The following is a 22,370-nucleotide window of genomic DNA, read 5'->3' as shown; positions in this document are numbered from 1 at the left end:
TCACCAGAGAGGTGCCACAAGAAGAAAAGGCATCGCATTGACTTCTCAGCAAGTGACCAAGAAGAAGATCATGATGCAGACTCAATTGGTGGATCAACAATTATTTTGTGTCACACACCAGGGCGCAGTTCTGATAATGGCCACACTTCACGTAAGTAGAAACATGTCCATTTTAATAATAATGATAATGTATGAAAGCTAGGCAATGTTATGATAGTTTTGGATATCATGATATATCACAGGCATTTTTACATTTGAATTGTCATTTGATATATTTTGATGCTCCAAACAATTTCATCCATTTGACTGATTTACTGATTTGTCTCCTCCATTTCATCAGCCAAAGATGGTCTGACAGCACAGGCCAGACATTATCAGACCCTGCAGGAGCTGTACAAGAAACCAAAACCCAACCAAGATGCTGTCTCCCAAATTCTTGACCTGCAGTTTCAAGCAAGAAGATCCTTCATTGATAGTGATGTTCTGAAAGAACAGGACAAGGCCAACAAAGATCCTGGATGCATATCCATGTGTCAAGGATCTTTATCGTGTAAGTGATTAACTTGTTTTGGTTTATGATGAAAAGCAAGCATTTTTGCAGATTTTAACATTGACTTGCATTATAGGCGATGAATGAGCTGCGGCGCATTCTGGATAAGGGCAACAGAAAATTCATTGATGAACTAAAAAAAGAGATGGGAAGACTTCTGCACCAATGTGTAATTTTATGGTGTTTGGAAAAAAAATGAAGTGATGAAGCCACGCATAACGCTGGATGTAGGTGAGTCATTTTGCTGTGTCTCTAATTGACTGTGTAGCTGTTTCCTGGGACATAGGATGGTTTATGTTGCGCTGAATGAATAGATGCAGAATGGTAATACTCTTCATGCTGAAAAAATAAGATTTTTTTTGTGATCAACACAAACCTAATAAGACTCATTTTTAGGAAGACTAACTTTGAACTCAAAGTTGATTTGTTCTATTCCAGTGGAATATTCCATCGCGCTGCTCAGGGCACTCCCCACACTCTTTCCTTCACCAAGTCCACCACCGAAGAAGCTGGGACATGCCAGTGAGGCACTGCTTCATGTCATTCAGGTGAAAGTTTGTTCGCATTTTCTCACATTCAACACTTCATAGTTCCATGCATGGATGTGGCATTTCCTTCTTCTTTTTCTTTAGCCAACTGAAGATCCCACAATGTACTCGCAGAAGAGGTCTTTCTGCACTCCTGTGTTGCTGTTTGATGGGACCCGCTGTCTCATCTGTCTTGGAGCCACGGAAGACTTGAGTGACGGTCTGCTTCATCTGATGGGTTACTACTATGCCCTGCACCTCACATATCCAAAAGTGTGTGGCAACCCTTCTCTCTGTCATTCAGACAGAAGTGCTACAGGACACTATCCATGAGTGAGACACCACAGCCTCATACAAAAAAGACCATGGCAGAATGGAAAGATTTTATTGGGGAGTAGAGCTGTGTACTAGGCATAGGTAGTGATACACTCCCCTGGTAGTTGTAACTTGAGGGTGGGTGGGAGTCTGTTGGAACAAACATGTTATCAGTGGTGATAGGAACACAACACTATATGCTGTCCCCATACTGTTTTTGTTTTTTTTGTGTAACTGAGTGTCAGGGAATCTGAATCAGTGTTCAATAATGATGACGGTGAATATTGTAACAACAAAACATTACTTGCGTTCTAGAAATGATTGCTTGAGATTGTTTTAAGATGCAATGCCTTAGTGACGTTTTTATTACAAGGCAGTGAAGGCACTGTCAGCATTTTAAGTGAATAAATAGTTGTTGACAATATTAATTCTGTTTGCTGAATTATTTTTTTTGGGGGGGGAGTGGGCGTAGGGGGGGTGGATGCTTTGTCTCATTTTGAGAAAAAAAAAGCTAATATTGTGAACACTTAAATTAAGAAGAATTGCACTGTTAGTAGGTCTGGTTTTAAGATCTTTTCATTCAAATTAAGAAAGAAGCAAACGTGAAAAAAGAATTGAGAAGCTAGTATCAAGTTTATTTGACTTAGTACAGTCCTTGGAATGAGTGCTTTACTGTTTATTTCAAGAGTTTTTCCATTCTTCAAATGCCTAGATATATCGTCTTATTTTAAGAAATCTTACCAAGTCTAAATATCTTACTGCATTGGCAGATAATTTGACTTGTTTCTAGCCTGTTCTTTCTCAATTTAAGTGTTTATTTCTTAGATATATTTTGCAGTGTGTGGACACCGAGGGGAGCTCTAGAATTGGCTCATTCAACCGACCAACGAGCCAATCAGCAGCGGCGTCACAGGCCCTCCTCCTTCTTTGTTCTCTCTCTCACTTTGACTTCGGCACTGGACAGCCAGGTTTGTGGAGGGAAGGTTGGAACAAGGTAAGGACGGGGTACCCCATACATTCATGTACGTAGAGTCACTAAGTCTTAAACTCACCAGGTTTGTATCGCTTATCGATAACCCTAATGCCATACAAGTCTATGAGGGTCAAAGGTCAACTTTGTCATAGGGACATGGGGCCACTTTCAGGTTCATCAGGATCCCCCTGGACACACCCATGCCAAATTTGGGGCTTCTAGCCCATGAGGAACCCTGAAACCCTCACTCTAATTCCAGCCTCATCGCTAAACCCTAATGCAGTGCAAGTCTATGAAGGTCAAAGCTCAACTTTGTCCGAGAGACATCAAGTGTTTTTTCATGAATCATTCATAAATGTTAAGAGTTTGCTTTGTGGAGAATTCACAATAAAAATACATTGACACTGTCAAGATGGACTCAAGCACTATTATTGAACTATACTGTATTTTTTGAGTGATGTGAAGCTTTTGACAAGTGCTGCGCAAAGGAGGCCCATTTGTTTTTGTTTTTTTGAAGGGGGCCCAAAATTCCTGGCGGCGCCCCTGAGCGGGCATCTCCAGCACCAAGGCAGTGGAGCTGCCGGCCACGAGAGAAGAATTAACCAGTCCATTGAAACCATTTGTTTGGTCTAGTGAGTGGCAACAGTCCTTTGAGGATCTTAAGTGCCTTAAGTGTCTGCTCCAAATTTTTCCTCATTGGCTAGAAGCCCCAAATCTAGCGTGGGCGCTTCTTGGGGGCTCCTGATGAAAAAGCAAGTGGCCCCATGTCTCTAGGACAAAGTTGAAAATTCACCCCATAGACTTGCATTGAATTAGGGTTAACAATAAGGCTGAAACTAGGGTTAGGGTTAGGCTTAGCTGAAATTAGGGTTAGGGTTTCGGGTTCCTCAAGGACTAGAAGCCCCAAATTTGGTGTGGGCGCTTCTTGGGGGCTCCTGATGAAAAAGCAAGTGGCCCCATGTCTCTAGGACAAAGTTGAAAATTCACCCCATAGACTTGCATTGAATTAGGGTTAACAATAAGGCTGAAACTAGGGTTAGGGTTAGGGTTAGCTGAAATTAGGGTTAGGGTTTCGGGGTTCCTCAAGGACTAGAAGCCCCAAATTTGGCATGGGTGCTTCTTGGGGGCTCCTGATGAAAAAGCAAGTGGCCCCATATCTGTAGGACAAAGCTGAAATTTCACCCCATAGACTTGTATGGCATTAGGGTTAGGGTCCAAGAGTACACATACACATTTTCTTTTGCTTTATTGATTTAAGCTCATCGTCTCCAGCTGCAAAGGTACAGAAAGCTTTCTGTGTTTTGATGTCGTGTGTGAGAAAACATCACTTTTTTCTGTAAACTTATGTTATCATTGTCCTTCATTGGAAATGACACAATCTTTCATTTCATTGTTCAGATGCCGAACACCAAGGCATTCCGTCGCTCTCTGGCCATGAAACGACGCCTGGAGCAAAAACGGGATTGGACACCTTTTCCACCTCGGAAGGACTTTGAACGTCGTGAGTACTTCCACGTTCATGATTTCATGTTCTGCCTGTGTTGTTATGTTGTATTCCAAATAAATCTTACAAAAACATATTTAGATTTTTCTTTTTTGTCAATTTACACAGGGCGCGGTACTGGTCAGCGACCTGGGTGCGAAGATGGCCCGTTTTGCTCCTGACTGACAAAACAGTGCAAGTTCGTTCTTAAGGCCCAGCAACCAGACAAGAAGGTATGGGTCGTGATTTTGTCAAGCCACGAGTTTCTTTATGTTTTTGTTCTGGTGGTGGGAGACTCACATCTCTGTCCACTTGTGGATGGTTTTGTGTTCTCGCCCCGGGCAACAACCTTGAACACGGGCTTGTAACAGACTCTGCCCAGGATTTTGCTGCGCTACTGGCAACTGTGTTGGACCGCTGGCCCAAGGTTTGTTTATCTGCTGTGACAAACAAATTTGAACACATGAATGTCATCGCCACTTTGTTTTATCAATATCAAGTAATTCCATGATCCATAGTTCAATAACAAGAATATTCATGAATTTATTTAGCATTTTTATGTTTGTTTGGGTTTGTTTTTTTTATACAACTATTTTGTAGGTGTTTGTGCTTGACTTTCCACCTCGCCTGACTGTCAAGCCAGAACTACAAACAGCGCTACGTCAAGTATATCATCGTGTTGCTGCACGCATGGGTGTGTAAAATACATATTTTTGTTGTATTTTTTTCTCTTCAGTGACACTGTGCTAACAGATATTTCTTAGAATTGTGTGATTACATAATTGATTATGTGACACTTCTTCCAGGTGTAACATTTGTGTATATAACAAATATGTGTTAACATGTTGTTTTCTGTTTAGGTGCACCTCAGGACTGATTTTGGTGGAGCGTCTGCATGCTGCATGCTCCATCAGCTCGCACCCCCTTCACCTAGGCCAGGGGTGTTGTGCCACAACCAATCATCGCCCAGGGTGTCTCCCAGAGTGGTTGTGACAGGTCCTGTCCACATGCCAGTGTATGGACCTGCTCCTGAATGGACTCTTGTTGGACAGGAGGTTGAGGTAACCTGTTCATCCCTCTTTGCCCCCCCCCCCCCCCCCCAATCGTGTATTTGTCAAACAGTGCAACTTTTTATTTTAAAAATGAACACTTATCCTAAGTTGACTCTGATTTCCTCTCCTCTTTTTTTTATAGACAGTACCAACAGCTGTTGAGACTGCATTTCACACAGACATCCCGTCCAATCCCGTGTGGTTCAGTGAGGCTAAGGCTTAATCTCTCCTGTCCTGTTTGTGGGGGCGCTAATCCCGTAAGAGTCAAGTAGGCGTAAGCAGCGGCCGGTGAATAAAACGAGTTAACAACAGAAGAGCACATGCAAGAACGGCGGAAAATACCAACAACGGAAAACAAATCAAAGACCCACCCGCAAGTTACCACTCTAAAGTGTGGACCCACTTTGGCTTTTACGAGACGGATGACGGGAGGAAACTTCATAAAGAATATGCAATCTGCAACAACTGTTTTGCGAAGGTAAAATACAATGGCAACACTACGAATCTGCAGAGCTGCCTCGTTCGCTATCACCCGTCCCGTTTTTCCCAGAATTGTTTTCTTTTTTCACCACCTGTCCCGGGAAAGATAAGATCTCTCCCGGGACACAATTTGTCCCGTTTTTTATGGAAAATGACAAAACCTCATTTAATTTCCGTCTGTGGTCTAGATAGGGTTGCCAACCCTCCCGTAAAATACGCGATTGTCCCATATTTGGCAACTAAAAAGCCTGTCCCGTAATGAACTGATGGGGGACGCACTTCACTTTGTCCCGTATATTTTGGGGACGCGTTTATTTATTTATTTATTTTGTCTACATCATTTTTTTTTAAATTGATTTTCAGAATCGGGGCAGTGAAAGGATTTTTTTCCCTCTCTCATCTTCCCGTCGGTTTGTATATCCCAAGTCCCCAAGTTGCGATAAGACAAGTTGCTACTGACTTTACATTACCAGAAAGCACTGTCCTTGTTTACATGAAAGTTATTAATGTTCATGCACTTTAATATGTTTGCTTGTGCAGTGCACGTTTGTTTGTACATTATACAAAGTTTTGAAATAAATGCAAGATCACAGGCATTTTCCTTTTTATGGGTATTTTTTTCTTTTTCAGTCACATATTGTGACGACCCTGTCTCTATATAACTTGTTGTGGCTCCCAGCTGTTTTCCCATTTCTAGGTAGCGGTGGATGTGGGAGTGGCATCTTCCGATTAGGACACCTGTGCCGATGCCCCCCGCAGGATAAAAGGCCGACTGCGTGTGCCGCTCGGTCTCTTCCCCATTCTCCATCCAGCAGCCATGGGCGTCTGGCCGACTCTCAGCTTCTTCTGTTCTGTTTTGCACCTGACAACACCCCACATCCTATTATTCACTCATCCACACTTACATTACTGATGAATACTGACAAACACACACCATATATTTCATTATTTTGCTTACAATTATCTATTTTGTTATAATAAACCTTTTGATTAATTGCAATCCGCAGTGTCCCTTCCGTTATTGTCATAACTCTTGAGCCGGGTTATGACAATATCGTCTGCAAAATTTCGAAGATATCGAAGATATCGTGTGTCGTGATGTTGTCATTATCGTGGGCCAAATATCGTCACAGTATCGAATCGTGGGTTAGCCGTATCGCCCCACCCCTATTATCAACACAAGATCACATATGTACAGTACATGTACAGTTTAATTAGTGTGTTACTTTGTTTATGAATTCATTTCTTTATGTTCTTCCACATGTCCAGCCTGAGACGTCGATCAGCACGCGTTGCCTCAAAAACCAAAACAAACCAGTGACATGTTGGTATTTGGGATATGTGTATTTCATTGTGTGCATCTTTGTGATAGGACAATAAATGCAGTTCTTTAAACGTTACTTTGTGTCCTTGTATTTGCAGGTGTGGGCAACACGTTCAACTGTCCACATGACTGAGTCTGCCTCCAGCAATGTCACAGCAGTGCAGCAGGTTTGTACTTATTCATTTCCACTTCATCACCTGTGTGTGTTTTCTAGGCTTTACACCGATCTTATCGGCTGTATCGGATCGGCCGATATTTGGCATTTTTAGAAACGTGCATGATCGGGCGTCATGTCATGAATCACCGATCAATGACGTCATGGTCGTGTTGAAACTTTTTTAATCTGTCTCATTTCCTCCAAAGTAGTTTCACAGCATCGACATGTTTATTTGTTTGTATCCGAGAGCTAATGATTCATAATTCAAAAACCTTCATTTTCGTCTTCGTGCCTCTTCCTGTTTTGAGTACTGTCGCTATGTGACGGACAATAAAGTTTCTTTGAATCTGCAATATATGCAACGCTACAGTACCTCGCGGGGGAACTTTGGTAAAAAATTTCAACACCACAAATTTAATCAGGCACTTGGAAAAGATACACACGGAGGAGCATGTCGAGTTTAAGAAACGCAGCGCGGAGAAAGAAAAAGAAAAGCAAACTCTGAAACGGATGCTAAAGCAAACAACTTTAGACGGTGCTCGTGAGAAGGCAAGGGGTGTACAGAAACAAGTATTTATTGCCCCTAACGTGATTGGATCGGTGATCGGTTTATTTAAACTCACTGATCGGTGATCGGCACAAAAATCGTGATCGTGTAAAGCCTAGTGTTTTCCTTTCTATGTTTATTGGCATAAAATCACATCTTTCTTATTTTAATCAGGTGGAGGCGACGCCACAGATGACCAGAGCTGTGCCCGTGGTTCCTGTGGCTCCCGTGGTTGCCAGCACCAAGCCAGAGGAGGCCAGCACCGTCCAGGAGGCAACACAGAAGATCAACTAAGCTAAGGAGGCTTTTCTTTCTTCTTCTGTTGCCTCTGACTGCTCCGCTCGTTGTACACATGTGATTTGTGATCCATCATCAGTTAGTACTAGTGAAGATGCAGTGGCAGATCATGGCACTGGTATTAGATTAGCCAAGGTTCTGCATGGTTCTTTTCATCAAGGCAAAACCGGTCACGGTTTAAAATTCCAGCACCAGCTGGCAACAGTGAGTCACTTCAGAAGAGCAAAACTCCTCACTTTGACATGGATAATTCTGACGTAGAGTTTGTCAGTGCTGTGACCAATGAAGAGTGTAACTTCTCTCCCCTTGATGTTGATGTTTGTTTAGACCTTTGCAAAAACTTGAAGGTTCATTTGGACCGTGCGAGTTTTCCAATTTCTGATTGCAATGGCCCATTAGGTTCGCCGTGTACAAATGAGAATGTAGAGGCTGATGGAAACTGCTTCTTCAGAGCCATCAGTCAAGCTGTGACTGGTTTATAGACACAGAAGTGGAAATTCAGGTTGCAGCAGATTGTTTACGATTAGATGTGTACACTTTTATCGATGGTCATGGGTTGAAGTACAGCTCTTGCAAGAAACAATTCTCACATTGTATATATTTATGGATGTATTTGTTTTATATGGAAGCAGTTACCATAATCCAAATTAAAATAAGAATATAATAACAGAAATGCTTTTTCATTTTAAGAACGAAGCTGCATTATTTGACTCATAATTAAAATGGTTAATAAGTCATTCAATCTGCATTTTCATTTTCTTCTTCAAGACTGCTCATTCTTGTACTTAATTCAAATGAAGGAAAACACATTTGAGATTTAATTTTCAAAACATGCACCAGCAAAGAGTTCCCAAAATTCAAAAATGAAAAAGCAATAGCAGAATGCTTTTTCATTTTAAGAACAAAGCTGCATTATTTGACTCATAATTAAAATCATTAATAAATATTGCTATATGCATTTTCATTTTCTTATTCGTGTCGCACCTTTTATGACACAATCAAAAAGAAAACTGAGAGCATTGCTTTTTAATTTTCGTGGTCCTGCCCTGCACAAGAGTTACCACAACTCGAAAACGAAATCGCAATCTCAAAGTAAGCGCGCGGCGCAGGAAAGTGACGTCAGCAGCTCTCCACCTCCGCTGTGGGTATGGCGGTATGACGCCAAGTGTCATTTGCCTCCTGTTATGTGTAAATTCTAATGTTTGTGAATTTAATAAATGTATATATATACTGTATATTTAAAAAAACAAAACAAAACAAAAAAAAGGTATAGCGGTATGACACCACTTTGCCATCGTTACTTTTCACGTCATTGAAGTTGCCGGTAAACGAGATTTAAATCGCCGAAAAACGTGGACCACTGACAGATCTCGTTGGTCGGACAGATTTGAGCATGGCGCACATTGACACAATTGTTCAAACCCTGCTGGATTTATCTTCCCAGGTGGAATTGAATAGTGTATCTGAATCTGATGCTCGGGACCGAGTTGAGCAGGTATTCTGCCGTCCCAGATACGGACGCAAACAAGGTTGCCCTAGCCAACCTGTTGTCAGTTATGGAACACCTTGATGCACCAGCACAACATCAAAGCTAAAGCTATTTGTTACATGGGTGGAGTAACAGCTGTTCGGCGTCGGCCACCAGTCCATCCGTCGCAGGATGCGATGCAACGGATCATTGCTTCCGTTCGTCGTCGGCCACCAGTCCATCCGACGAAGGATGCGAAGCAACAGATCAATCCGTCGACTGGTGGCAGATGCTGGTGCGAGATCTGTCAGTGGTCCTCGTTTTTCGGTGATTTAAATCTCGATTACCAGCAACGTCAATGACGTGAAAGAAGTAACGATGGCAAAGTGGTGTCATACCGCCATACCTTTTTTTCTTTTCTTTTCTTTTTAAATAAAAAAAAAATATATATATATATATATATATATAAATATATATATATATATTTGTTTTTTTAAATATACAGTATATATATACATTTATTAAATTCACAAACATTAGAATTTACACATAACAGGAGGCAAATGACACTTGGCGTTATACCGCCATACCCACAGGTGGAGAGCTGCTGACGTCACTTTCCTGCGCCGCGCGCTTACTTTGAGATTGCGATTTCGTTTTCGAGTTGTGGTAACTCTTGTGCAGGGCAGGACCACGAAAATTAAAAAGCAATGCCCTCAGTTTTCTTTTTGATTGTGTCATAAAAGGTGCGACACGAATAAGAAAATGAAAATGCATATAGGAATATTTATTAATGATTTTAATTATGAGTCAAATAATGCAGTTTTGTTCTTAAAATGAAAAAGCATTCTGCTATTGCTTTTTCATTTTTGAATTTTACATTTCATATTGAATCTTGGTAACTCTTTGCTGGTGCATGTTTTGAAAATTAAATCTCAAATGTGTTTTCCTTTTTCATTTGAATTAAGTACAAGAATGAGCAGTCTTGAAGAAGAAAATGAAAATGCAGATTGAATGACTTATTAACCATTTTAATTATGAGTCCAATAATGCAGCTTCGTTCTTAAAATTTAAAAGCATTTCTGCTATTGCATTTTTATTTGGATTATGGTAACTATCTGCTTCCATAGTTACACCTGTGTTACAGAATAGTAAATGCTTCAGCAGAGTTTTATGAGGGTGTTTTTTTTTTTTGTTGAAAGTGAAAATGACTGCTTACAGGTCCATCTGTTTACTCTAACCAAGCATTCAGAACGAGTTGTCCAACACCGGTTTAATTTTTCAGGAATTGTTGACTTTAAAGAATCACGTTAATGTTCATTAATTCATGGAAGTGAAGAATAATTAAAGTAAATCTTTAAGTAACCTTGTGCTTCTGTGTTTCTCAATGTTTCAACAACTTTGTTCTGAACATAGTTAAGTTCTTTCACATGGCTACTTTTATTTAACAGCTCTTTGCACACACGACCTTCAGGTCAAAAAGTAAATTCAGTAAATAGCATCACCATAAGGATTGCGTAATAACAGAAACAAAGGAGTGCAGTAAATAACCAATATCCCTGTGTATTTTTAAAAGGAACACTAGAGATTTAACAATACACAAAATAACAGGAGGTTCACAACAATTTAGTGTCCATTCTCTGGATAGGGTCAGGGGGAGGCGCACTGCAGTGGAATAAGTGTCCATCCTGTGGAGAGGGTCGGGTGGTTTAGAGAGATGCAGTGATGGCCTCTCTTAGGTGCAAATACAAGTTCACAGCCTGATACGGATCTGTTGGTGGAGCAAGATGGGACTCAGGCATAAAGATGATACAGAGTTCATAAATATCTGGATTACATGGTACAGCCAGCCGAAAGACACATTCATTTTTGCACAGTTGAATGTGTTCATCTTCAACAGGGGAGAGAAAATCTGTTGTTCGGTCAAGTTCAGGAACAGCATGCGTCACATTAGGCCGACCGCTGGGGACGTTCAGGTTTCTTGATGGCCTGATGTTGTGTGCATTCCACACCTGTGCAGTGTCATCCAACTCATCCTGTAGAAAATGTATACATTTAGGAAGAGCTGTGCCAGCAGAACATAAATAAAACACTAAATTACAGCATTCACACATGAGCAACCCCACCCGCTCCCTCCCTCCCTGTCTCTGTTCATCCCTCCCTCCCCCCCCTTCTTTCTCCCCATCTCTTATCCTCTCTGTTTCTACCCTTCTGTTCCATCTCTCTCCCCTTCCATCTCTGTTCCTTTCCCTTTTCTACCCCTTCTCTTTAGCATTCTTTTTCCTTTCCTCCCGTCTCTGTCTGTCTGTCTTCCCAACACCCCCTTTCCCGTTTCTGTCCTCCCTCCCCTCTCTCTCACTCACATACACATGCGCACAAAATGAAAATAAAACATTATTCATGAACTCACCTGTATGGAGGCCCATACAACAAAACTGCAGGAGACTTTTGTCCAGAAACTCGCCATCAAAATGCCTGTTGTCTCTGAGGTCTGAAAACAAGGCTAACCAGAACTCCATGCGCTGGCCACGCAGGAAACCCCACCAATATTCAATTCTTTGATTGGCGGTGCTGGCCCCCTCCAAGTAACTATCGAGGGTGTCGTCTGGTTGAACAGGGACGAGGAAACGCTGGAAGCCTCTAACATGGCCATTTTCGGTTCCAAGGTCGCCTCGAACAACTCTAGGGCACCCCCCAAAACGCTGTACCGCTTCTATGTAGCACCCTCCAATTACTTTTGGGTCACTACTTGTTGTGTAAGCATTGAGCCAGATTATTTTTCTTGAAAAGCCATCGATACATCCATTCACACAAATACCATATGGCTTCAGTTCATCATATGGGTCCAGGTGCCAGATGAAGTTGAGAAGTTTGAGAAGTAATTCCTCCGTTTGAGACGCCCCGCTTGCCTTAATGACACTCCTCTTGGATCCAGCTCCTTCAAAACCAAACGCACAGACTCTTTTCTCACACGCAGTCCATTTTCTCTGCATTTAGCATACATCCACCTGTACCCGTGAAGCTGCCGGGGTAATGTAGCTGGTTGCTAATGGATTCAAACAGGATCGCCAGGTCGGAATAGGCTTTGCGTGGCACGAGTCCCCTTGGAATGTACAGCTGCATCCCACTCTAGACTCATCAAACCCGACAAAGAAAACAAATCCTGAGTCACTAAATATTAAGAAGATGATTAAAAGGATTGGTATGTTTGATGTATGGAGGGATTTTCATCCATCCACTAAACAATTGACTTTTTACTCTCACCCTCATTCAGTTTACTCGAGGATCGATTATTTCTTTATGTTCAGAACAGACAGACACAGGGTTTTAGATTGTAGAATTGCTGTTAGCGACATATCAGATCACTCAGGTGTATATGTGAAAATAAATGTAGGTGTCCCACACAAAAACACTATTTGGAGACTCAACACCTCCCTATTAAATGACACCCGATTTGAGGATTACATTAGGAAAGAAATTAAGGAATATACAGACCTTAACGGTAGCACAGTGACGTCACAGAGTATTTTATGGGATGCTGGAAAAGCAGTATTGCGTTGCGTGGGAAGATTATAAGTTGGGCATCACAAAGGAAAAAAGAAAAACTTAAACACCTTAACGACTTGACAAGTAAATTAGACTCACTGGAACAGAAGCATGTAGAGACTAACGACCCCACCTTATTGGAACAAATAACCGTAGTAAAATCAGAACTAAATAAGAAACTGAAGGACCAGGAGGAACTTACACTTAAGTATATCAAACAAACCCACTATGAAAATGGACCCCGTGCTAAAGAACTCTTAGCCTGGAGACTTAAAAAACAACAGTCTGGAAGATCCATATATAAAGTAAAGGACCCGGTCACCAACCAGATGTGTTATAAGCCAGAAGCAATACATAAGTCTTTTGAATCATACTTCAGGAATTTATACACTCAACCCAAATTAGCAAAAGCAGTAACAGTCAATCAATTTTTTTGAAATCCCTAGACCTGCCATCTATTGTCACAGAACAAAATAAGTGCTTAACTACAGAGATTACAAATGCAGAGGTCGACAAGGCAATTTCTAAACTGAAAACAAGCAAAGCAGCCGGGGGAGATGGACTACCAGCAGAATGGTATAAGACTTTTAGGGACTCTGTGACCCCACTGCTATTTATTAAATTGTTTTAACTATGTCTGAAAAGGTGGCGAGACCCCACCATCTTGGAAACAGGCCATATTATCTGTAATACTGAAACCAGGGAAAGCTAGGACAGATTGCAGCTCATACAGACCTATCTCAGTTTTAAACACTGATTATAAAATTTTCACTTCAATTATTGTCAACACACTAGAAAATATTATCCCTAACCTAATTGACACGGACCAGACAGGTTTTGTTAAAAATAGACAAACACAAGACAATGTTAGGCGAGCTATACATCCGTTACATATAATGAGCAAAGGAAACACAATGTCCTTAGCAATTAGCTTTGACACAAAAAAAAGCTTTTGACTCTGTTCTATGGGAATTTTTATACCTGGTCCTGCAACGTTTTGGCTTTAACAATACAGTTATAAAATGTTTAAAATTCACCTGTGGCCCGGATCAGAATAAATGGCAGTCTTTCAGGTACAATCCGTTTGGAGAGGGGTTGCTGACAGGGCTGCCCACTGAGCCCCATCTTCTTTGCTCTATTTATAGAGCTACTTGTTCAAAAGATTAGGGAAGACCCAGAAATCACGGGAATACTATTCAAGGGGAAAGAATATAAGACATGTTTATATGCAGATGACATCCTGGTGACTTTATCCGACCCGGATACCAGTCTCCCTAAATGAATGCCCTCCTTCGACCAATGTGGTTCATATTCGGGATACAAATTGAACATAGAGAAAACTCAAACTCTTACTTTTAATTACATACCTCAAGAAAACATACGTAAGTCCTTTAAATTTAAATGGAAAACCAGAATTTTCAAATACCTAGGTCTTCATATTCCCAAGACCCCCAAAGATGTATATAGTGTAAACTACGGTAGCATCACAACCAAAATTAAAAATGATCTGGACAGTTGGACCCCCCTAGTACTTGATTTTTACAACCGAATAGATACTTAAAAAATGGTTATTTTACCACAATTGTTATTTCTACTCCAATCGCTACCTGTAGAAATACCCAATAAGAAATTCAGTGAATGGAATCGGATCATTTCTAGATTCATATGGCAGAACAAGAAACCAAGGGTACGCTACAAAACATTACACTTAACAGGGAGGGATGTCACTCCCATGCTTGGAGGACTACTATAAAGCAGCACAACTGCAGTATATAGTCTACTGGTGCAGGGCGGGTTACGATGCAAAATGGAAGGAGCTAGAATTTGACCAACTAGATATCCCACTTCAATCTCTGCTGGGTGACAAAGCTTTCAAGACTATATACTCTAATAATCTATGTGATGTTATAAAAACTCCCCTAAATATTTGGTACAAAGAGATGAGCAAAGCGCACCTGGAAAAAAAATCTTGGTTATTAAGATGGGTCGAACATGATAGAGTATTCTTGTGTTATTCTTTACCTTGGTTTATATTGTATGATCACTAGTAGCACGTGTAAACTGTTAGAATCCTAGGCTAACATATACGCATCGTATTTCACTTTGTTTTATGGCCTGCCACTGATGTGCTCGTCCTCTCCCTGTACAGGATATGAGCTGTGAAATCGGTCAACTATCGTATAGTCGTTGGTTTGTCTCTCTCTGTTCTCCTCCCTGTTCTTTCCTTATCTTATCCCCTCCCAGTCCTGTGTATAAGAGACCTTCTTCCTCCTTCCCACCTTGCACTCGCACTCCCATTTTACTGTGTTTTGTGCCTCGGAGCTCCGATCCCTTTTTTTATTGTTTGTTCATTAAATTACTTATTATCCCAGTATTCCTCTTCGCACTTTTCCACAACAATTTGGCGTCACAAACAGGATTGCTGGAGACCCGTCAGTGGAACTCTGGGACGTTGAGGGCCCGGGACCAGGAACGGAGGAAACTCCTCGTTCCCCCTCTACCTTGAACCAAGCATTCGGAGATGAGAGGATCGGCGTCTAAGAGTGGATCTGATCGGCTTCACGTCTATCCAAGCGAACCTGGAAGGGAAGTGCTGATTCAGAGATCGGGTGAGAAGTAATTGTTCTTGTCTCAGACATATCAGTGACCAGTGGGTTGTTTTCCTTGTCGTTTACGAACGGTCCCGGGGCAGGACGGAGCGCATACGTTAACCGTGCCTGTCAGGTCGGTGTTGATTCTGAATCAACACTGAAATTCCCGCTCCACAAGTGAGCCGGAAGCTTCTGGTAGGTAAACTACCAGAGGGGTGAGTTTTTTCTCCACCTTTTTGCTCCAGAGTAAGAAAAAGGGGTGCACGGGGACGCCTGTGTATTTTCTGACTTGGAATTTTGTGAAAACTTAGTGAAAAGTCAGAGTAATAAGTCTAACTAGACAGTGCTGGGGAAGAACCAGAGCAAAGTGGCTGCTGCTGTTCCCCAGGGGGGACCAATTGTGGACGACATGAGGAAAAAATATGGTCCAGATTGTCTTGACATGTTGGGAATTTGGGTTGAAAAGTATGATTTCCCAGCAGGGGGATCACTGAGTTTGGAGGAATTGAGAAACCTCCGGGATAAATTGAAGATAGCAGAGGGAAAGGTTACAAAAAAGAAAAACCCAAACAGGTGGGAGATTCAAATCATCAAAGATCATGAAAGGTGTTTTTCATTTTGGAAAACTGAAGCAGAAGTCAGGGACAGGAAACATGTAAATAAAACAAAAACAAACGTGTGAACAGCGCTGGGCGCTGGAGCACAGGGGTGACAGAGATAACGGCAGAGGGTGCACACACTCACACACTCCCCAGAGGAGGGAGAAAAGGAGCCGCTCACACACGAGCATTCAAATGTACCAAATGTCTGTATCCTTCTCTTACAGGCCCGAGGGACCCTCTCCTGGACATGCCTGTCTTCCCTCCTCCCGCCTGCCCTCATCCAACGCTACCACCGTACAACCCTGCGCACTCCAGCACCGACGTCGCAGCGTCGCCACGTTCATCAGGACTGCCGTCAACCAAACGGCCAGCCTCATCACTGCTTTCAGACAAGGGCTGCTCCCCCAGATCGCCAAAGCAGTTAACAGAAGCTGCTGCGTGGGGATTGAAGATGCCCGGCTGACAGAGGTCCGACGTCATGCAGTGCACGCTGAGAGGCTTCTGCAGGAGGCCAGCGATGCAGAGGACAAGAAGATAAAGCGTGCCTCCCTCACCATGATGAAGCACCTCAGTGACACGGCGAGACGGCCCTACAGGAACAACGACAACCGATGAAGGGCGACTAGCGGAGACAGAGGCGAAAAGGGGGCGTGCCACATCTGCGGCCGAATGGGTCACCGGGCCAGAGAATGCCCTGACAAAGGAAGACACCGCGGGCAGAACCATGCCCACCGCAGCCAAGAGAGTGATCGCGAGGGCCGGAAAAGAGGATCCAACTTAGAGCAGCTGAGGGGGGAGAGTGGAGTGCGGGACACGGCATGGACCCGGCGAGACGGACCCCCGGCCTACAGTGTTTTCGCAGGGAAGTGATGCACACACACACATGCAACACGCTTCTTGCAATGAAGAAATGCTTGCTGTCCCCTCTAACTTCCCTTTCCCCTGCAGACACGTACACTGATTCATATTCTGATGTTGATTATTCGGAAACGTATACTGATTTACATGTTGATGATGATTTTTCTTCTGACAATGATTTAGGTTCGACTGATTGCTCTCAGCCTGACGGTGAGACATGCATTGACACTGACACAGAGTTCGAGGTTGATTTACGTGACCAAATTTTGAGCACCATTGACAGGTTTAGAGCGTCGTCACGTGCCGCCTCCTCCCACATACACGTTGTATAAAGAAGCTGCTTTTGAGAAACTGCCGCAGGTCACTTTTAGAATTATGGGTAAAAATATCACGTTCCTAGCCGATAGCGGAGCAACATTGTCGCTCCTTCGTGCAGAAAAACTTCCCCAGTGTAAAAAAAAAAAGTGGGAGATATGTTTATTCTGTCGGGGCAGCTGGAACGAAGAAGAGAGAGCCTCTCACCACTCCACTTACTTGTATTGACTACGGCGACGAGACATGCACATCACAAAACCAAATTAAACACAGCTTTGTATTGTCAGAAGTGTGTCCGATGAATTTGTTGGGAAGAGATTTGCTTCTAGCCCTGGGCATGAATCTCATCTCCACCCCCGACGGGTTGATTGTTGCCAGGTCGTTATCTACCTCGACCTTGGCTCAAATTCCTAAGCCTCTCTTGCATGTCTATCAGTGGTTGCTTCCCCTCGAGGCCCCAGAAGAATTGATAGTGGCGGCTAACGATAAGGTGCCGGGTGATGCTCACTTCATGAAAGCTCCCAATTTGCACTGCACAGCCAGTGCAACTTGTGAAAGAAACAGTGTGTTTAAGAGTCAGTTTTTTCTTTCTTTCTTTTTTTTTTCCAAGCGTGAATGATGACATCTTTGTTTCTACGTTGTTTTGGGGCCCCCAACGATGCGTTGCCTCTGTTTCACTCACACCAGAGCAGAGTGCATTTCTTTTTTTTCTGTCCGTGGGTCTACCCCACACATTTCACTTTCCAAGAGTCCAGGCGATGAGTGGAAGGACCTAGGTCCGTTTTTGACGAAATGCCTGTCGACCAAAGACTGGCACCGAAAGGAGCAGGGACATTTTTACTCCCCCACCCTGAATGTGCATAAGACTGATTTTCCACTGGAAACACAGGCTCTTCGCTGTCTGCACCTGACAGAGACACGTGACAGCGAGCGCCACAACACGAGTTTTGCATGTTTCACTGACACATCGCAGCTGCCCGAGGAACTGAGTGAGGTTCCCTCCTCACTGTGGGCTGCTCACAAATACAATGTGGGACTGATCAAAGGTGCCGAACGGGTGAAGATCACACCCAAAAGTGATATTCGGCCCAACCAGCCGCAATATCCTCTGAAGCCAGAAGCTGTTGAAGGGATCACTCCTGTTTTTGATTCTCTTCTCGAAGCAGGTGTCATTGTCCCATGCCCCGACTCGCCAGTGCGCACGCCCATGTTCCCTGTAAAAAAGGCCAGAGTTCCTCCTCAACGTGATGACTGGAGGTTTGTTCAACATTTGAGAGCAGTTAACGCTGCTGTCCACGCCAGGGCACCGAACGTGCCCAACCCACACACAACTGCCTAGCAGAGCTAGACACAATTTTCTCCCCCCGACCTGACGAACCCCTTGCTAATGCTGATTTTGTTTTCTACGCAGATGGTTCAGCATTCCGGGACGACAAAGGCGCCAACAGAGTTGGTTACGCAGTTGTCTCCGACTCGGAGGTCATCTGCTCTGACTCCCTTCCATGTCACCTCTCAGCACAAGGGGCAGAGCTGGTTGCGCTAACTGAAGCGTGTAGATTTGCAGAGGGCAAGTCTGTCACAATCTACACAGACTCCCGTTATGCGTTTGGTGTCGTTCATGACTTTGGGGCACTGTGGAAATGCAGGGACTTCCTCAAGTCAGACGGGAAGCCGGTGTTGAATCATGTGCTTATTGCTGACCTCTTGCGAGCCATACTTTTGCCCTCCCAAATAGCAGTGTGTAAATGTTCTGCTCACACTAACCTTCGTGACCCTGTTTCCCAGGGCAACGCCAGAGCTGACGCGGCAGCAAAGTCCGCTGCAAGGCAGCCTGCACCCTCGTCAGCCCCGATGATGACAGCCTCATTTGAGGAGGCTGATGCATCACTGGCTGAAATGCAGTCCCTCGCCACAGCGAAGGAGAAGGCCGCTTGGCGCTCCGCCGGCGCATGCTGGGACCACGTTACTGACATTTGGGTGGGACCAAACGGTAACCCGTGTCTGCCAAAACATTTATTTTCACATTTCGCTAAATTGACGCACGGTTTAGACCATGTGTCAAAAGGGGGGATGTTGGAATTAATTGATCAATTTTGGTTCACTAGAGGGTTTTCAGTCGTAGCACAGAAGCATTATGAAGCGTGTTTAATCTGCCAGTGGAGTTGTTACAACACCTCAGTTATTGCTTTTGCCACTTCGATCTCCAGCTGTGTATCGGGGAGCCCCTTCACATTTAGGCCATCCATGTTCAGCACAAACTCTCCTCACATTTCTTGCAGAGGAACCTCTTGTCCTGCCACTTTCCAGCGATGTCCGCTCAGAAACTTGTGAGGATGCCTTGCCTTGTCTTGCCATGTGAAAAATGATTTCCGAGTAGGGTTCCAGAGACATTTACAATGAACAATTAGCTTTTCTCCTACAACCAGTGAGCAAATCTTCACCACATCCACACACACACACACGCACGCACGCACGCACGCACGCACGCACGCACACACACACACACAGGAGCAGCAGCTCTAATTGGCTGAGAGCTAAATATCTTCTTATCTTACTGGGTGTAAATGAATCTGTCCATTTTTTAAATGTCGAAATTTAACATTTGGTTTGTATTTTTTCAGATATTATTTCTGTCAAATTCATTTGAATCAACAGAAGAAGAAAATCAGTGTGTAGTTCAAACTTTGTGCGTCTTTGTGTTCAGTTTTTCTGCTGTAGTTGTGCTTTTCTTTTCATTCCAGATGAATTCCACTCAATTTCCTTTTCAAACCTTGTAGGTGTTGAGTGAGCTGCAGCGCCCCCTGGCTACTAGTTTCATACTGTGACTCTGCCGACCGAGGTAAAAAACCAACAAACTCTGACACTTTGCTGAGGACCTCCTGGAGGAGCTGAAGGTGCAGAACCTTCTCAGGCCTCTCTGAGGAGGAACTTTTGCGGCTGTCGGTCCTCTGCTGCCCCCTGCTGGTCACACAGGCCTCTTACACCTCCGTTTGTCTGTTCAGCACATATTCAATTTTTTAATGGCTCTATAAACGTCACTGATGAGACGATTTTATGATTCCTGCAGTAAATTTTTTTTAATTCCAAATCTGTAAAAACCTTCTGATCAATGAAGACAGAGTTGATTAAAATGATTTCAAAATTGACCCATTTGAGAAAAGCTGCACTGTGGCATTGTTTGCATGTTGTTTTAGCTCTCAGTGGCTTCATTTCGCATTTTTCTTAAAAGCTTCGTTTAGTGGTCCATTGTGGTCAATGGGACACTGAACATCCGATTTGTGTGCCCGAGTTTTAAGAGGATCAGGTGCGGACATTTTAGCATTTAAATTATTATGGCTTATTAGCATAGGTACGTAGTACCTCACCTGTCCGTTCTTTTTACAGTGCTTCCTGAACACCTCACCGGCACACTCCAGCCGCCTGCTAGCACAAAGCTGCGCAGAGCCTCCTCGTTCTCCTCACCTGGAGGACGCTTGGTGATCAAGACCTGTGGCCCAAAACTCGGTCCTATAAGATAAGTGCAGGAACACTGCCGCTTCGCCCGCACTTGATTGTGCTAGCCGCCCCGTACAGACGGTGGACGGTGCATGTTGCTTCCGTCCCGCCTTGGTTTTACTTGTTGTTTTTCCGTTCTCGTTGTGTTTTTCTTCGTTTGCTTACGTCGCCACTGCTGACCCTCAGACAGCAGACGTTACACGATCAAGTCGCCGGTCCAGCTACAGTGGTGTGCGTGCGTGTATGCGTGTGCGTGGTTGGTGGGAACTTGGTTGGTGTGTGTGTGTGTGTGTGTGTGTGTGTAATTGCATTGTTTGTTTGTTTTTCTTGCTATTTCAGTACATGTGAAGATTTTAGGGAACTTTTAGTAACCAACTGTTTATCTTTTCTTTTGTAGTCTCTGAGAGCTGCTGGTGGTGGCGGTGTCCCGGGTGGTGGGCCCCTTCGAGTGCTGTGACCCGGGATTGTGGTTGTTTTCTTCTTTTTTTTTGCACTTCACTTTCTTTGCAGGTGTGTCACGTGTGAGTGGGGTGTTCCTTGTTTTCTTTGGTTCCTCCCCCGTTTGGCCCCCTCATCGGTAAGCCTCAGTTTCTACACCAAGAATAAGGAGCTCAGTAGCTCCGTTTTAAGTGTTGGTCTGTTTGTTCCTTTTATTTTTAAATGTTGAATAAAAGTTTGTTTCATATTTTAAACATTCTGAACCACGTCTCCTACTCCTTCCTCGTAGAACTTACCTGTGTGCCTAATTATTACTTTTGTGTTTAGTAGAACTCCCTGGGTGAAATTCCCAGGGTGGCGTTGTCGGTTCCTTTTCATTTTGTTAAATTCCCAATATTAAATCTTGCTTTATCAGAAAGCCATAACCTCTCTCATCGCCACAGGATATTTGAGTCAACTGAGTCAAACTGTCGTGTCTACTTCCCAGTCTCAATAAAAATGTTCACTACTGCTTTGTGCGAGCTTCTTAAATGGAGGTTTGTCGGGGTTTTTCCCTTTTTAGAAGCAAGCCACATATTTTGTGTCTTTCCACCACAAGACATTGGCTTTTGTCACTCTCTTCGTCGTATTGGGAAAAAGTGGCATATCGGACTTTCCCGCCGCGAGTCGCTCGTCAACATACTACTGTGAAAGAGGGGTGACGTCACAGAACGCGAGGTGCATTTAGGTGCTGCTGCGTAAAACTAAAAGATTTTCCTGGGCAAATATTCATTTGACAGACGTAAACGAAGTGAAATATGACTTCAATTTAAGTTTGTTTTAGTTTGTTTTTATAAACACACAAAAAAGTTTGAGTTAGTTATCGTTTTTGAAAAAAGTTCTTGACTTCTACTTTAGAGATATTGATGACGAGTTGTTGCATATAAACGGTGTGACTATGTGGTTCGGCAAGCGGTGGTGCTGTCTGTACATAGCTTAGCAAACGGCTAGCGCTAGCACCTCCTTTCAATGCCAGAGTGAAAAGATCCACACGGAGTGTTATGACCCACGGGTGGGTCTAGGTGCCTCTATCTTTGTGTCTGTGTGTGTGTCTGACAGTGGATGACGCCTTGCAGGTGCGGTCCTGGATGTCGGCTGCTGATTGGATGCGCCACGGCTGAGAAGGAGCAGCAGTCGAGCCAGCCTGACGGTCATCCCTCCTCCGCTCCCAACTCTGCAGTTAGTCACTTCTGAAATGCTGTTAGAGCACGCAGCCATAGGTAGTGATGGCCGATCGAGGCTTTGTTGACGCTTCGACACTTGTTTCAAAAAATGGTTCATTACTCGAGGCTTCAATGACACAGTGCTCGAGG

This window comes from Nelusetta ayraudi, unplaced genomic scaffold (assembly GCF_046127955.1).
Source record: "Nelusetta ayraudi isolate G7.1 ecotype Tasmania unplaced genomic scaffold, CSIRO-AGI_Nayr_v1 ptg000011l, whole genome shotgun sequence".
NCBI classification, from domain to species: domain Eukaryota; kingdom Metazoa; phylum Chordata; class Actinopteri; order Tetraodontiformes; family Monacanthidae; genus Nelusetta; species Nelusetta ayraudi.
Note: the sequence above shows the minus strand (reverse complement) of the source record.